Source organism: Ambystoma mexicanum, chromosome 5q (assembly GCF_040938575.1).
Source record: "Ambystoma mexicanum isolate Mex_15411 chromosome 5q, UKY_AmexF1_1, whole genome shotgun sequence".
Classification (NCBI taxonomy): Eukaryota; Metazoa; Chordata; class Amphibia; order Caudata; family Ambystomatidae; genus Ambystoma; species Ambystoma mexicanum.
In genome coordinates, this window is record NC_090933.1 from 526,304,352 (window position 1) to 526,318,505 (window position 14,154).

The 14,154-nt window shown below is 45.8% G+C and overlaps 1 non-coding gene across 1 annotated transcript; it reads right to left on the reverse strand.

Annotated features, from left to right (window-relative positions):
* Positions 1 to 7,173: 7,173 nt before the first annotated feature.
* On the reverse strand, positions 7,174 to 7,246 carry TRNAA-AGC (transfer RNA alanine (anticodon AGC)). Its single transcript has one exon. It is a non-coding gene; the product is annotated as a tRNA-Ala (tRNA).
* Between the last annotated feature and the right edge of the window lie 6,908 nt (positions 7,247 to 14,154).

The following is a 14,154-nucleotide window of genomic DNA, read 5'->3' on the forward strand; positions in this document are numbered from 1 at the left end:
TTCCTGTTAAGAGGCACCTAGTTTCTCTTCCTGGTTGTCGAATAGCACATTACTCTGTGAACTCACAGATGACAGTTGACTGCACTGAGGTCTTCATAGGAGCACATGTAGCCCTTTTCTAAGTATCCCCTTCCACAGACAGGAAGTGCCTGTGCACGTCACACAAGGCAATGCTGCAGCCAGTCCTCTGCTAGTTGCACTGCACTGCCACGACTATAAATCCCATGTGTTCTATTTTGGAAGCACTGCCGAAGCGGACCGACAATCGGGGCAAATAAAACCTAACGTGGAAGAAAGACTTCAAGCGGAAAAAGTTGCTCCATATCTATAAGGAGTGTGAGACAATGTTTAAGGCGATCCTTGAAATATATTGATATCAATGCCTTCTAATGATTCGTATGCTGTTTTCTCTTTTCCCAAATGATAAACGCACCGTGTTTATCCTTATTATGGTCAAATGCGTTCTCCGTAGCCGTTCACACCAGAATTGCTAAGGAAAGTAAAAAAGGATAAAAGAAGAAAAAGTACACATTGTATCGGGCACTGCCACAAAGGTACAAACCTGCACATTGGACCTAGGCACATTGGTGGCGGCAGAGGGCACAATCCCGGACAAAAAAAAGTTTTTTGGGGTTGCAGGGGTGTCCCCCGCATGTTCCATGTAATAATGTCTCTGCAAAAAACAGCAATTTTCCAGGGACTTATTTGCATGGCAGCATTTTTGCGGGGACATTATCACATGGAACCGATAACAGTGCCTGTGGCAACTGCCTATACCCAAGTCAAGCCTGTTGGCTTTTCCATTGCTTGTTTTAACACTTCAGTGCAAGGAACATATATAAATCAAGTGGTTAAGATATTTTTATTACACCAGTATTGCATTTACAGCTGAAGTTAAACCATTAACTGTCAGCAGACCGCTTACAAATAGCACTGACAGGCCACAGTTTGATGTTAATGCTGGAAAGAGCAAAGAGATCCCAGAAGGATGTGTTTTGGGTGGGGAGGGGCAAGTAATGGGTGGAAATGGCCCCAGTGATTAGCATGGCCATGGGTAGAAAATGGTTGGGTAGATAACTAATGAACATCCAGAAGCTGTGTCCTTCCTGTCATGTCATCATCCTCCAGGCTTTAACAAAATTGAATAGTTTTTAGGTGGCGCATATTGAAAAAGGACAGGAAGAAAAGGGGGAAGGCAGTAAATAATTGAGTGGATGCAAAAAGAGAGGGTAATGGTAACTTGACTACTCTCCTGCACATGCCACTGTGCATTCAGACGAAGTACACACATATCCCGGGGTACAGGTTTCTCTCCAAGTCCACAATCCCCCACCACAGCAGATGTTCCAGTCTAGCAGTCGTTGGTAAAAGGGAATTGTCTTTGTTTAATGTCCTCGGTCTGTGTCCTCAGCAATTTCATTGCTCAACATTCCCTTGTTTTTATTTCCCAGTATGCTCCCATGGCCCCAGGCGTGGCCATTTCTTTGTCCTATAGTGTGTGCCTATGGGGCGGCATATCTATACAAAACCCGAAGGCATCCAAAGCAATGCCGGGACTGGTGATCTCAAACACTCCATCTGAGTACGTACCTTACTTGAGGGGCCCTTTGCCCTATTAACACCATAAATAGTCTGCAATTAACACATCACGGTTTGGTAAAACTATCCAAAGGGCAGCTCAAGAGACCAATGTGTTTCTACCCCAACACCTCAGTGGTCATTTCTGTTGGTATGTTAAGTCTGTCCACTCACTGACCATTTGTGTCCAAATCTCACCAGGGTCTATGCTATCCCTGAGGCCGAAACACTTCACCTCTTTAAGGACTTTGCTCATTAATCAATGAGCCATACAAACATTGCATATCAGCACAATAGTGGCATGAAAGGGGCCTCCCTCTACAATACTTAAATGATTTACTTTTTACAAGAATATAGGTGAGGAATTCGACCAAACGCATGATGAGTGTGGGCTCCCCTGGACTTTTTTTGACATTTTTAATTAAATGGATGATGGCACACTGACCTCAGGAAAATGTGTTGGGCTAATCCACAAACATTTCCGTATGCTCACATCACAACAAACTCATAGAGCTGTGTATTCTGGGTTGGACACTGCCTACAGGCACAGTCTGCCATGTCATATTTAGTTGCAATGTGACAGCAGAGGACTGCGCAATATCATCGTAAGGCAGGGGGAGGCTAAACTTCCCCCAGCCATGGTCAACCTGCTTAACTGACAAAGGCTCCCTGCTCTTTTGTTAGGCCCTGCAGCTTACGGCAGCAATTTACATACCCACAGGGGCGTACATCAAACAGGCCACATGGGGCCTGGATGCAGAGAATAACAAAGGAGACAGGAAACTCAACAACCTTTCACATGTAAATGGGTCACCCTGAAGCCAGCTCCCTCCTCTCAGTATCGATGTCAGTGAACGGTCGTGTCTGGTTCTTTTATTGCAGTAGGCCACCCCCGATATGGGGACCCCATTCATAAGGTATGAGAATGTAGTTTGTTGCAAGAGCCAGAGAATCTGGTCTCTCAGCATCTTCAATAGCGAAATGCCGCTTTAACAGGAACCACACAGGGAGGACATTTAAATAAAGAGACAGCAGACAGGCAAATGGGTGGGACTTAGTATCACAAGGGAGTGAGCCCAGAGCTCTTTCTGTTGAGAGGAGGTTTTCGCCATATTTGTTCAGGAACACCCCTTGTTCCTGTTTTCACCCCTTTACCTTTTCCTGTTGCAAATCACTATGCTGATGACTTCACGCATACTGAAAATTGTTAGTAGGGACCCCAGGGTTGGCTCGCTAAGTTACGCTTAACCTACACCAATCACTGTGGCCCACTTAGCTTTAAAAGAGGATCAGAGACCCTCTTTAGCAGATCTGAAGACTACATAAGAAGTAGCAAGAAAAACTCATCCTTGGATCCTGGCTGAAGGTACAGGCTGCCTTACATCTTCCGCCAGTGAAGGAATGCCAGGAATTTCCAAAGAGGGAAACAATATCCCTCCTCTTAACTTCTCCTATGGAACAGGGGAAGAAAAGAACTCGGAGGACTCTCCAGCCGCTCCAGAACCGGTACCCAGCCAACACACATCATGCCCTGCTAGGCCTTTCAGCAAGATCCATGGACAAGAAGTGCCAGATGTGAACAAAAGGACAAGGTAGCACACTCCTTAGCTGTGGGTCATCCACCTTAAAGGACGACACAAGTCCATTGAATAAGCTGGGAGAAGTGCAACGACAAGCATCAATCGCCACCCGCCTTGAAGGATATTTTTTCGAACCACTCAAGTTCCTTGATTCACAACCAACTTCAACAGTGACCATTGTCAAGTCGCAGTTGCTGAAAGAAACCTGAGACGTCTCGACAAGGACTTCAGAACTGCTGATCAGCACAGAGACAATGATTCCTGAACCGGAGTTCCTGTGTAGGACAGCCTGCATACGTTCATCAAGCTTTGCTGACTGAACCGTCCTGCCGCCTGATACCGGCAGCTGACTCCCATCTCAAACTCTGTCGCAGAAGCCTGTGAAGTGTCCTGAAGCCGCTTCGACCCTGTGGAGCAACAAGAACAGCTACAGCAAAAGGTACATTCTGGTTCTATCCCCCCTGGTCCTGCCCATAAGGCCCCTTGAGACATTTTAAGATCCTTTTCTCCCCTTCTGCTGAAGCCAAGAAACCTTAATAAACTATTGCGGTTATTAACCATACCGACTACCCTCCTGTCAGTATCCAGAGTATATCCCTTTTCCTTCTTTGAAACTGTCTGTCCTCTGCATTCCTTTACAGTGTGGGTTGTATTTAGTAGTGTTATTTTACTGTCTGTTGTGCTAATAATAAAGCAGATATTTGTAATCAACTTTGACTGGACACTCCCTTTATCATTGGGTAATAATTGTATTTTTGCTGTGTTGCAACTAACCAATGATCCACAATGTTTAGAGGAGATAAGCCTGCTGTTCCATCCACGTTACCAAAATTAAACAAGGCGGTTTATAATTTTAATTGTATACTTGCTTATTCCAATCTGTTCGGATCCATTCTGGTGTATCTATCAGAGGTGTGGGCTGATTGATGGTTTAGAAACTGATATTCACCCCATGACCACTGGTACCCGGGAATTCGATTCATCATATTGGCAGCAGACGTGTCAACCTTGTTGCACTACATAGGTGATAAAATGATATACTATTGACGGAATAGTGTGATGCGACGGGATGAGTACCCGAGATAGGAAATCTGCTCCATTTGCATGTTTTGTTGGCTTGTGCAGTATGTCAAAATGATAGCCCTGTAGATGCAAGCCCCACCTGGCAATGTGTGGATGCATGCAAGTCATTGCTTTGCCATAGATGGTAGTCAGAGCTTGATGGTCAGGGTTGACCACAAATTGTTTTTCAAACAGGAACAGATGATAATGTTTGTACCCCCATGCAATGGATAGACTTTTCTGCTTGTGCATAGGCCTGTTCTGTCTGCGTGCGGCTTCACCTGGCATATGAAGCAATGCATCTGTGAGAGGCGGAATCACCTGAGTGTTGTGCCCGAATCACTCCTAGGCCTACTGGACTCGCATCGACTGTGACCATCGTGTGACTGTTGGGATTGAGGGACAACATGCAGACAGATGATACTATGGGATGGCATATTTTCTCAAACACTGACATTTTCGTGACCACATGAATTCATGATTTTTCTTGACTAGATGTTGTAGGGGTGTGCTGATGGATGCAAAATCTTGATTGTAGTGCGTGCACTAGCTGGCCAGGCCCAGGAAGGAGCGTAGTTGTGTGACACAGGATGGATGTGGTGTAGACGTTAAAGCCTTTTTTTTGACTGGGTCTTGTGTAATGCTTTTAGCTAACAAACAATTTCACAGAGTGTTTACTGAATTCACATTTTTTTGCGCTTCCGGGTGAGGTGTGCTTCTTCCAGGGCCATGCACACTGTGGAGCGTTATCATGAGATTTTTGGGACGTGCCAAATACCAGGATATTCTCACTGTTGTGTATGCAGTTTGAGATATGTCAGATTACTTTCTGTATTTCTTCTTGAAAAATCTCAACTGCTGAGGATATTCGAAACTAAGATGCCTGGAGCAGTGAAATAGTCATAGGCGTATTGGGAAGGTTATTACGTATCTGGATTCCGGGCTAAGTTCAAGTTGAAGATATCCCTTGTTTAAATCGAGTCTAAACAATATTGTGGCTCAATTTTCAAGGTGTATCATTTCCGCTGCATTGTGGGATGGTGTCTTTCTTTTTATAATTTAGTTTGGTGCTCTTATATCTACACAAAGTTGACTGCGTTAATCTGAATCTTTTGTTGGCACAGGGATGATGGGGAGGTCCATGGTCTGGGACGATGCTAATAACGAGCTTAGTTTGCCTTCGATTTGACATTGTGTGTTGATCGAGATACCCTGTTGTGCTGTCGGTTTGATGGATTGAATCATGTGTTGATTGACATGACAGTTTAAATTTGTTTTAACTTCCCCATGTTTTAAAATAACATCACGTCTTTTTTCGTGCATTGTCTATCTGATGGCTTGCCATCGACTGGTATACACCGTGCAGCAGCACCATCTGTAGTGCATTCATGCCAACCCTCCTGATTTATGGCAGAGACTGTTTTTTTCTATCCAAAATATTGCTCTTTTTTTTTTACTGTCTTCCTCCTAAAATAATTCTACCCCAATGCAATCCAATCAGAATATTCAGTTCTCCCGATTTTATTGACAAAATCTCCCTCCCACGTGCTCCATGTGTGGCAGTGCTGTTTTAAAACTTAGAATGCAACCACAGCTAGCATCTATCTGGATGATGTGTTGTGTTGGTGTGCAGTAGCAATGTTGGACTGTGCTCAATTGCTGTGGCATTTCACCTGCGGAATGATGCATCCAATTTACTCAATGAGAGCGGCCTGGTCTTGAGAGCATGTATTTTTCTGCTTGCTCTGTGTGCATAGCGGGGCTAACCCCTACTCCTTGGCCCCTTACATCATATCAGTAACATGCATAAAATTTCCTGCTTGCCCCAATGATAGAGTCGGAGATATTCTGAAAGTTGGAAACATATATAACATTTTATTGGAAAAAACATATGGTCGCATAATTTGGAATCATCTTATGGGGGCGCCCCCCCCACCCCCACCCCCACCCCTGCTCAGGTCTTATGACTGCCTGGCACCAACCATGGTCCTTAGCCGGGTGGCTCTGCCAATCCCGCCTTACAAAGTCCCATGTCCAAAAGACTGTGAGCCATCTCACACCATTCCGTTCTTGCGAGAACGGCCTGCCCTGGATTCCACTGCTGCCAAGGCTAGATGAGAGGTCTTGCGCTCTCCACCCCTGGCTATTTAAGCCCCCGAAGGTGCAGGCCATTTCCGGCTGGACCCTCTGGGGGCACCCTGACTGCCTCCTCCCTAGAGGAGGCGAGTCCACGCAGGGGGCAGCCAGAGGGGCGGCCCGCTATGTGAGCTGCGTCTCTAGCGCCCCCTGCGTGGGCTGGCGCATCTGCCTATCTTTTAAGTGAGGGAGGCCATCTTTGAGACGTTGGAGGATTTCGCTTTGGATCTTGTCTTGGGAACTCTACGTGTTGAGTTTCTTCTCCCTTGATGGTGTCATGTTTGTTTGAGGTGCTCAGCACCGATCTAAAATTATCCTCTCTCCAACAGGCGTGCAGGATTGCCCGAATGCCGGGCAAAGTCTTTCACTAGGGAAGTCATACCCATGTCAGGCTGTTCTTTTAGCACTTGTTTCCTGTGTTTCATCAGCAGTAGAGATTTGATGTAAAGGCAGGGGGGGGTTACTTAAAATAGTTGAGCGCCCTCTAATGCAAGAGAGGTCACGTGAGGTGCGCAACCTACCTACATTTCGACAGGGTGATGGGTGGTGGCAGGGCAGAGGGGTGGGGGCTGACTCTTCAAATGTTGGGAGAGGTGCTAACTTCAGAGATGGTGGCGGAGGGGCAAAAGATCTGTTACTATTCTGGTGCATAAGCAATGTTAAAATCTGTACTTAAAATCTGACTTTTTGGGATAGTAGAAAATGGACGGAAGACTTTTGGGATGATAGTAAGCACCCTGAAGCAAGCAGCGCATGCCTCATTTGGGAGAATTTGAGTTTTGAATAAAATAGTCAAATGGAAGAAAAAGTGTCTTGCTGGAGAATGCGGGCATCGATCCCGCTACCTCTCGCATGCTAAGCGAGCGCTCTACCATCTGAGCTAATTCCCCTCCTCCACGAAGGCTCTCGATACACTGCTTCAGAGCTGAAGCACAGTCTCCTGCTCACACTTGCTTGCTGTCCAGGGACCTGTAGTGCATAAAGCCCTTTCTCTTCATCTGCCGCAGGGGAAATCACAATCTCACCCCTTTGCCCAAAACAAAATACCTTCAGTGGAGCTACAAGTAAAGCTGCAGATGGCCATCCATTGCAATGAGGATTGGCCAACCAGGTATTAATAGCAGAGTGACTCCACTCCCACGCCCTTTCACGCTGGACCTGCGCTTGTGATCAAGAGGCTGCACACCAGTCCCAGAGACCCGAGAGCCCAATTGAAAAGGTGCTTGCTTCTCACTTCATTTCTCTCGCTATTTCTTGCTGTTTTAGGCCGCTGACACGCCGCCTGCAGCCAAAGGACCAGCGCTGGAGTGCCCTTTGTCATTTTTACCAGCTGGCCATATTTTACAATCGAGCGTCAGAATACCAAACAGGTAAGAGTTAGGTCTGGGAATTGAGTCCACTTTCCATCGTGTGTCCCATAAAGCGGAAGTGTCCAGCCGAGTGCAAGCAGGTGCCTTTTGCCCGCGTGTGCTGGGACACTGCAGCTTTGGACGTGAGCCAACTTGCCCTTTTCAGTGGGCCAGTACCCGTGACTCCAGTGAGAGAAGAGGAAAAGAAAGAACTTTCCCCTTCTCTGTCGAGCCAGGGATTGTGGGTTCGAGTCCCATCTGGGGTGGTTCGTGGCATTTTGTTCACACTTCTGCTAAAGCATGCAAAAGGTTTTTGCGGTAGTAGGGGGAGGGCGCAGGCTAGTACTTTGCTGGGCGCTGTGAAGTCCAGAACGTGCTCTGCTGGTAGCAGACTTTAAATGCCGGGAGACTGCAGAGTGTAGCAACCCCTCATGTCAGCGAAGAGACACAGATGAGTGGTAAGAAAGACAGGGAAAATATGCTTTCTGGAATCTGAGCTCCTGCAGACAGGGCTCACTCTTCTGCCAGCTCCGACCTGCTCCGATGAAAACGAAATAAAAGAGCAAAGGCTGCGCACTTTGAACCAATTATTCGAAGCATCGTATTGAAATGAAATAAAAGGTTAACAGCCCTGGGTGGCATCAAAGTGGAATTTCCTGAATATGTCACCAATGCCATGCAATGCGCCTGTTGCCGGCCCTCGCGCGGATGACTCTTTGGGATAGCAGAAAGTGGACGGAAGACTTTTAGGATGATAGTAAAAAAAACCCAGAAGCGAGCACATGCCTTTATTTGCGACGATTGGTGAGTTTTGAATAAAATAGTGAAAATGAAGAAAAAGCGTCTTGCTGGAGAATGCGGGCATCGATCCCGCTACCTCTCGCATGCTAAGCGAGCGCTCTATCATCTGAGCTAATTCCCCTTCCTGTTAAGAGGCACCTAGTTTCTCTTCCTGGTTGTCGAATAGCACATTACTCTGTGAACTCACAGATGACAGTTGACTGCACTGAGGTCTTCATAGGAGCACATGTAGCCCTTTTCTAAGTATCCCCTTCCACAGACAGGAAGTGCCTGTGCACGTCACACAAGGCAATGCTGCAGCCAGTCCTCTGCTAGTTGCACTGCACTGCCACGACTATAAATCCCATGTGTTCTATTTTGGAAGCACTGCCGAAGCGGACCGACAATCGGGGCAAATAAAACCTAACGTGGAAGAAAGACTTCAAGCGGAAAAAGTTGCTCCATATCTATAAGGAGTGTGAGACAATGTTTAAGGCGATCCTTGAAATATATTGATATCAATGCCTTCTAATGATTCGTATGCTGTTTTCTCTTTTCCCAAATGATAAACGCACCGTGTTTATCCTTATTATGGTCAAATGCGTTCTCCGTAGCCGTTCACACCAGAATTGCTAAGGAAAGTAAAAAAGGATAAAAGAAGAAAAAGTACACATTGTATCGGGCACTGCCACAATGGTACAAACCTGCACATTGGACCTAGGCACATTGGTGGCGGCAGAGGGCACAATCCCGGACAAAAAAAAGTTTTTTGGGGTTGCAGGGGTGTCCCCCGCATGTTCCATGTAATAATGTCTCTGCAAAAAACAGCAATTTTCCAGGGACTTATTTGCATGGCAGCATTTTTGCGGGGACATTATCACATGGAACCGATAACAGTGCCTGTGGCAACTGCCTATACCCAAGTCAAGCCTGTTGGCTTTTCCATTGCTTGTTTTAACACTTCAGTGCAAGGAACAGATATAAATCAAGTGGTTAAGACATTTTTATTACACCAGTATTGCATTTACAGCTGAAGTTAAACCATTAACTGTCAGCAGACCGCTTACAAATAGCACTGACAGGCCACAGTTTGATGTTAATGCTGGAAAGAGCAAAGAGATCCCAGAAGGATGTGTTTTGGGTGGGGAGGGGCAAGTAATGGGTGGAAATGGCCCCAGTGATTAGCATGGCCATGGGTAGAAAATGGTTGGGTAGATAACTAATGAACATCCAGAAGCTGTGTCCTTCCTGTCATGTCATCATCCTCCAGGCTTTAACAAAATTGAATAGTTTTTAGGTGGCGCATATTGAAAAAGGACAGGAAGAAAAGGGGGAAGGCAGTAAATAATTGAGTGGATGCAAAAAGAGAGGGTAATGGTAACTTGACTACTCTCCTGCACATGCCACTGTGCATTCAGACGAAGTACACACATATCCCGGGGTACAGGTTTCTCTCCAAGTCCACAATCCCCCACCACAGCAGATGTTCCAGTCTAGCAGTCGTTGGTAAAAGGGAATTGTCTTTGTTTAATGTCCTCGGTCTGTGTCCTCAGCAATTTCATTGCTCAACATTCCCTTGTTTTTATTTCCCAGTATGCTCCCATGGCCCCAGGCGTGGCCATTTCTTTGTCCTATAGTGTGTGCCTATGGGGCGGCATATCTATACAAAACCCGAAGGCATCCAAAGCAATGCCGGGACTGGTGATCTCAAACACTCCATCGGAGTACGTACCTTACTTGAGGGGCCCTTTGCCCTATTAACACCATAAATAGTCTGCAATTAACACATCACGGTTTGGTAAAACTATCCAAAGGGCAGCTCAAGAGACCAATGTGTTTCTACCCCAACACCTCAGTGGTCATTTCTGTTGGTATGTTAAGTCTGTCCACTCACTGACCATTTGTGTCCAAATCTCACCAGGGTCTATGCTATCCCTGAGGCCGAAACACTTCACCTCTTTAAGGACTTTGCTCATTAATCAATGAGCCATACAAACATTGCATATCAGCACAATAGTGGCATGAAAGGGGCCTCCCTCTACAATACTTAAATGATTTACTTTTTACAAGAATATAGGTGAGGAATTCGACCAAACGCATGATGAGTGTGGGCTCCCCTGGACTTTTTTTGACATTTTTAATTAAATGGATGATGGCACACTGACCTCAGGAAAATGTGTTGGGCTAATCCACAAACATTTCCGTATGCTCACATCACAACAAACTCATAGAGCTGTGTATTCTGGGTTGGACACTGCCTACAGGCACAGTCTGCCATGTCATATTTAGTTGCAATGTGACAGCAGAGGAGGGCGCAATATCATCGTAAGGCAGGGGGAGGCTAAACTTCCCCCAGCCATGGTCAACCTGCTTAACTGACAAAGGCTCCCTGCTCTTTTGTTAGGCCCTGCAGCTTACGGCAGCAATTTACATACCCACAGGGGGGTACATCAAACAGGCCACATGGGGCCTGGATGCAGAGAATAACAAAGGAGACAGGAAACTCAACAACCTTTCACATGTAAATGGGTCACCCTGAAGCCAGCTCCCTCCTCTCAGTATCGATGTCAGTGAACGGTCGTGTCTGGTTCTTTTATTGCAGCAGGCCACCCCCGATATGGGGACCCCATTCATAAGGTATGAGAATGTAGTTTGTTGCAAGAGCCAGAGAATCTGGTCTCTCAGCATCTTCAATAGCGAAATGCCGCTTTAACAGGAACCACACAGGGAGGACATTTAAATAAAGAGACAGCAGACAGGCAAATGGGTGGGACTTAGTATCACAAGGGAGTGAGCCCAGAGCTCTTTCTGTTGAGAGGAGGTTTTCGCCATATTTGTTCAGGAACACCCCTTGTTCCTGTTTTCACCCCTTTACCTTTTCCTGTTGCAAATCACTATGCTGATGACTTCACGCATACTGAAAATTGTTAGTAGGGACCCCAGGGTTGGCTCGCTAAGTTACGCTTAACCTACACCAATCACTGTGGCCCACTTAGCTTTAAAAGAGGATCAGAGACCCTCTTTAGCAGATCTGAAGACTACATAAGAAGTAGCAAGAAAAACTCATCCTTGGATCCTGGCTGAAGGTACAGGCTGCCTTACATCTTCCGCCAGTGAAGGAATGCCAGGAATTTCCAAAGAGGGAAACAATATCCCTCCTCTTAACTTCTCCTATGGAACAGGGGAAGAAAAGAACTCGGAGGACTCTCCAGCCGCTCCAGAACTGGTACCCAGCCAACACACATCATGCCCTGCTAGGCCTTTCAGCAAGATCCATGGACAAGAAGTGCCAGATGTGAACAAAAGGACAAGGTAGCACACTCCTTAGCTGTGGGTCATCCACCTTAAAGGACGACACAAGTCCATTGAATAAGCTGGGAGAAGTGCAACGACAAGCATCAATCGCCACCCGCCTTGAAGGATATTTTTTCGAACCACTCAAGTTCCTTGATTCACAACCAACTTCAACAGTGACCATTGTCAAGTCGCAGTTGCTGAAAGAAACCTGAGACGTCTCGACAAGGACTTCAGAACTGCTGATCAGCACAGAGACAATGATTCCTGAACCGGAGTTCCTGTGTAGGACAGCCTGCATACGTTCATCAAGCTTTGCTGACTGAACCGTCCTGCCGCCTGATACCGGCAGCTGACTCCCATCTCAAACTCTGTCGCAGAAGCCTGTGAAGTGTCCTGAAGCCGCTTCGACCCTGTGGAGCAACAAGAACAGCTACAGCAAAAGGTACATTCTGGTTCTATCCCCCCTGGTCCTGCCCATAAGGCCCCTTGAGACATTTTAAGATCCTTTTCTCCCCTTCTGCTGAAGCCAAGAAACCTTAATAAACTATTGCGGTTATTAACCATACCGACTACCCTCCTGTCAGTATCCAGAGTATATCCCTTTTCCTTCTTTGAAACTGTCTGTCCTCTGCATTCCTTTACAGTGTGGGTTGTATTTAGTAGTGTTATTTTACTGTCTGTTGTGCTAATAATAAAGCAGATATTTGTAATCAACTTTGACTGGACACTCCCTTTATCATTGGGTAATAATTGTATTTTTGCTGTGTTGCAACTAACCAATGATCCACAATGTTTAGAGGAGATAAGCCTGCTGTTCCATCCACGTTACCAAAATTAAACAAGGCGGTTTATAATTTTAATTGTATACTTGCTTATTCCAATCTGTTCGGATCCATTCTGGTGTATCTATCAGAGGTGTGGGCTGATTGATGGTTTAGAAACTGATATTCACCCCATGACCACTGGTACCCGGGAATTCGATTCATCATATTGGCAGCAGACGTGTCAACCTTGTTGCACTACATAGGTGATAAAATGATATACTATTGACGGAATAGTGTGATGCGACGGGATGAGTACCCGAGATAGGAAATCTGCTCCATTTGCATGTTTTGTTGGCTTGTGCAGTATGTCAAAATGATAGCCCTGTAGATGCAAGCCCCACCTGGCAATGTGTGGATGCATGCAAGTCATTGCTTTGCCATAGATGGTAGTCAGAGCTTGATGGTCAGGGTTGACCACAAATTGTTTTTCAAACAGGAACAGATGATAATGTTTGTACCCCCATGCAATGGATAGACTTTTCTGCTTGTGCATAGGCCTGTTCTGTCTGCGTGCGGCTTCACCTGGCATATGAAGCAATGCATCTGTGAGAGGCGGAATCACCTGAGTGTTGTGCCCGAATCACTCCTAGGCCTACTGGACTCGCATCGACTGTGACCATCGTGTGACTGTTGGGATTGAGGGACAACATGCAGACAGATGATACTATGGGATGGCATATTTTCTCAAACACTGACATTTTCGTGACCACATGAATTCATGATTTTTCTTGACTAGATGTTGTAGGGGTGTGCTGATGGATGCAAAATCTTGATTGTAGTGCGTGCACTAGCTGGCCAGGCCCAGGAAGGAGCGTAGTTGTGTGACACAGGATGGATGTGGTGTAGACGTTAAAGCCTTTTTTTTGACTGGGTCTTGTGTAATGCTTTTAGCTAACAAACAATTTCACAGAGTGTTTACTGAATTCACATTTTTTTGCGCTTCCGGGTGAGGTGTGCTTTTTCCAGGGCCATGCACACTGTGGAGCGTTATCATGAGATTTTTGGGACGTGCCAAATACCAGGATATTCTCACTGTTGTGTATGCAGTTTGAGATATGTCAGATTACTTTCTGTATTTCTTCTTGAAAAATCTCAACTGCTGAGGATATTCGAAACTAAGATGCCTGGAGCAGTGAAATAGTCATAGGCGTATTGGGAAGGTTATGACGTATCTGGATTCCGGGCTAAGTTCAAGTTGAAGATATCCCTTGTTTAAATCGAGTCTAGACAATATTGTGGCTCAATTTTCAAGGTGTATCATTTCCGCTGCATTGTGGGATGGTGTCTTTCTTTTTATAATTTAGTTTGGTGCTCTTATATCTACACAAAGTTGACTGCGTTAATCTGAATCTTTTGTTGGCACAGGGATGATGGGGAGGTCCATGGTCTGGGACGATGCTAATAACGAGCTTAGTTTGCCTTCGATTTGACATTGTGTGTTGATCGAGATACCCTGTTGTGCTGTCGGTTTGATGGATTGAATCATGTGTTGATTGACATGACAGTTTAAATTTGTTTTAACTTCCCCATGTTTTAAAATAACATCAC